The sequence below is a fragment of the Lepus europaeus genome, chromosome 15 (genome assembly GCF_033115175.1).
Source record: "Lepus europaeus isolate LE1 chromosome 15, mLepTim1.pri, whole genome shotgun sequence".
Lineage (NCBI taxonomy): Eukaryota > Metazoa > Chordata > Mammalia > Lagomorpha > Leporidae > Lepus > Lepus europaeus.
The window spans coordinates 5,450,816-5,454,977 of NC_084841.1; the positions used below are offsets into that span (position 1 = coordinate 5,450,816).

The 4,162-nt window shown below is 41.3% G+C and overlaps 1 pseudogene; it reads right to left on the reverse strand.

The window, feature by feature from the left end:
• Window positions 1–3,635: 3,635 nt before the first annotated feature.
• Window positions 3,636–3,908, reverse strand: LOC133774709 (large ribosomal subunit protein eL43-like; annotated as a pseudogene).
• Window positions 3,909–4,162: the final 254 nt, after the last annotated feature.

Genomic DNA, 4,162 nt, shown 5'->3' on the forward strand with positions numbered 1-4,162 from the left:
GAATCCCAAGAATAGTGATAAGCACATGCTAAGGAAAAAATGTACACTGCAATCCCATGGTCAAATAAGCACCCATATATGAATTATGTAGATGCATACATATAAATGTGAGTGCACACACGTGCATGTATATGTATGTGTATATAATGTATGTATACATATATGCAACTGCATAGACTCAAATCTGGAAAGTAACTATCAAGTTTAAAACAGTGGTTTTTGGGTCGGCGCCGTGGCTCAACAGGCTAATCCTCCGCCTGCAGCGCCAGCACACCAGGTTCTAGTCCCGGTCAGGGCACCGGATTCTATCCCAGTTGCCCCTCTTCCAGGCCAGCTCTCTGCTGTGGCCCAGGAAGGCAGTGGAGGATGGCCCAAGTGCTTGGGCCCTGCACCCCATGGGAGACCAGGAGAAGCACCTGGCTCCTGGCTTCGGATCAGCGCGATGCGCCGGCAGTTGCGGCCATTGGAGGGTGAACCAACGGCAAAGGAAGACCTTTCTCTCTGTCTCTCTCACTGTCCACTCTGCCTGTCAAAAAATAAAAATAAAAATAAATAAAACAGTGGTTTTCTCAGAAGTAAGTAATCATCTGGGCATTAGTTAGGGGAAGGGGAGATTCTCCATGTCGGCATGTGCTTTTCTATATTTTCATGACTTAAAAATGAATAAGAAGATTGATGCGCTTCAGTTACATCAGAATGAGAGCGCTGTATCTTCCCTTAGCAGGGGAGTACTGATCCACACCAGCCTTGATCACTCCCAGCTGTATAAACTAAGGTCCTTCACCAACTCTCTCCAAGAGATTACCGGGAAGATTAGGAATATGACTAGAAGATGACTCCTCATGAAGTCCTTTTTTCATCTACTTTCCTGGGATCAGATAAATAGCTTATTTTCTGAATTAACAGAAAATGCCAGGGTGTCACCAAACAATACCACAGTTCCCATTATGTGCATATTCCCCAGCTGCAGTAACAAACTACAGATAGTTTAAAAGGATTACTGGATTTTCATAAAGAGTATTTTTAAAGAAACCCTTACTAAATCTTGTAACTGATGAACTGGGGGAGCAGCACTGAGATTGAGGAGGTGCTATGGCTCGTGCCCATATGAAAGGAGCCCCCAAGAGCTGCCCGGCATCTTCCTCCTGAGGACACAGCTGGCAGGTGCTGACCCTGAATCTGAAAACAGGACCACCAGACACCAGATCTTCCAGCACCTTCACCTTAGACTGATCAGCTTCTAGAATTATGAGAAATCAGTGTCTGTTGTTAATAAGTAACTCCATTTATGAGATTTGTTACAGCCGCCCAGATGGGCTAAAACAGGAAGGGTGATTCCGAGTCAGGAAGAGCTGTGTGTCCACCTAGATGACTCATTTAGTACACTTCAATTTGAATCCATGAGTTAGATGGAAGCATGTCACTCAAAAATAGAAGAATCTGACTTACTATTTGAAGCCTCTGATGACAATGGTCTTAAACTGCTACCATGACTTCTTTGGAACGTTTTTCACTATCATTCATGTGAATAGGAATTTGGAACAAAAATGGAATGCATTAGAGAACGTGTGACCTAAACAGTCATATGGCATTGAGCAGTGTGTAAAACCAACCAATGCAGCTAATGTGGCACATTCATATTTCTAGACACTGGTGCCCTGAGGCACCGCAGGTGATGGAGTAGGTGCTGAAGCATCTTCAGCAGATGCACGTCTTCAGGAGTTCATGGGGTCAGGCCCCCATGGTGGATGGGAAAATGTCTTGTTCATGATCAGTTTTCACTAGACATGGAGCTTTAATATTGAATTTCCAATCGAGAATGCACTTTCCATTTGAGCTTACTGATAAGAGGAGTATATTGCAAATTTTAAAAAATGTTGCCAAAGAATAAAAAATATAAATCAACCTATCTATTAATGAAATCCATTGAATTAAGGGTGCTCAGATTCTGTCCAGCTGTTCTTGTTCTATTTAATGGGGTTGAATTGTTTTTTTCAGATTCTTATCTTCTTGGGAACAGGAAGGAGGCAACTCAAAGGCTCACAAAGATGGGCAGCCTGAGTGGCTCCAAACAACCCACATAAACCATCAGGTGCATCTTCCCATTATGGGGCTGTGGTGCTGCTGTGGAGGGTTTGAGGCTCTGAAGGGCAGAGACTTAAACCTACAGCTGTTGTTTGCTTATTATCTACTTATATTGCATTCTCTATTACAGATGGAAGAGAGCAAAACACACCCCAGTGATCTTCCCATTCAGAATGGAACAGCACCGTCATTACTGACAGCAAGAAGAGGCTCTGTTTCATGTGGCAAAGGAGGAACAACTGAAAGGAAAGACTTCTATGCCTCTACTGGAATAAGCACAGAACATTCCAGTGGCCTTAAATTACTTTTCAACATCACAACACAGTCACACAGTCACGTAGCTCAAGGGAATTACTCTGGAGTACATAGAAATGGTGGACAAAAACTGTCATTGAGAAGTCTTTTTTAAAAGGTTTTCTCAATAGTGCAATTGTATAAGTTTGTGCCAATCTATCATCAAGTTGTATTTCACTTCAAAATAGCACTGAAAGTCTAGTTACTCTCTGGGTCTGATTCTATTCAAGTGGGACCTTGTGTGACTATGTGTGTGATGGGGAAGCTTTGATTGAAGACTTAGTGCCGGCATCGACACTTTCTATCCCCAAGCTATAACCGAGATCCAAAGTTTTGATTAGGAGCTTTGTCACCTTCATGCTCAAGGTGGATGTAGAAAGAGATGCTAGAATTCAAAGACTTCACTCACTTTGTTCCCTGAAGGAGCTGATAACTATTTCCAACCTCAAAAGAACCCTGAGTGAGGATAAGTCCAGAGGAGAGTTTATATTTTCTTTGGAGACTTGAACATCATGAAAGAAATTCTCATAATCTTTTCCATGCTTTGGTTGTGTGTGTGTTGCAAATTCATTTGCCAAGAACCCTAATGGTAGATTACATTCCACTAGTTGATCTAGAATATAAATACTCTGAACTCTGACGTTAATTGGGATTTTACAAAAAGGGACTACGTCATATTTCTTCTTTGTTGAAGTCGGGAGAATTAAGATAGAGGCAGTTACAAACGGCTGAATTTGTCATGACTCTTCCTTATTCCAAAGGCTGTGGTTGATGACATTTAACTAAAAACTAATTTTTCCACTCAAGGCAAGTAGCTACTAATTACTGAATTTTTCTATGACCATAAAATGTTACTACATGCTTTATATATGCAAATTCACTGGTTTTCACAACAACAACATAAATCAGATATTATTTTCCCCTTTAACTGATCAGGAAATTCAGTTTTAACAGGATGAATATCTTGCTGGCATTTGTAAGCTAGAAGAAGGGCCTACTTAAAAATGCTAACTTTAATTTTACGTTAGGTATTTTGTTAACAATACTTTCAAAGAGTGGATGTTTTGTAACATCCAGGGATAAAAGCTGGAATGCCACAGCTAAAAATGTCATCCAGCTTACAGAGAAAAACCACCCAGCAGATTTTCAGTTAACCAATGTTACTATCAAGGTGACTGGGTATATGGCTAGATTTATTTTTGTTAAATAAATTAACCCATTTATTATAGATAGCTGATGTCTCAAAGATGGTACCTTTAGTGGTCTTTCAATTCCTTCAGTCATCTGATTGCGGTCTTACTGTGACGACAGAAGTGTTTTATGTCTGGGTGTCACCAGCTATTGTTTTCACGCAGGAACCAGAGTGCCAGGCCCTGCAGCTTGTCTCTTCATCTTGGTTTTGCTGCAGAAGGAGCGAGTATACTTGGCATGCTGGCAATTTCAGTTTTCCTCACCGTTTTCCAGAGGGAGGCCCCACAGCAAGTCCTGTATCTACCCTGCATCTGGACCTTCTCTGTATGTCCAGCCATGTTGCTCCACCTAGGTCTGAGCCCAAATGCCAATTTTCAGGTCCCTCTGGTAAAACTATCGCATCTTGACCTTAAAAATTGAACCAACCACGCAAGGCAAGGGATTTTTGTTAATTAAATTCCAAGTCAAGAAGTACTCTTATTCCCAGATAGGCCTGCCTACACAACAGATTTTCAAACCTAATGAACTTCAGATATTCTGACCATGTTTTGTCAAACGACTAGCCATAAATTATCAATGAGTGGCTTTTAAG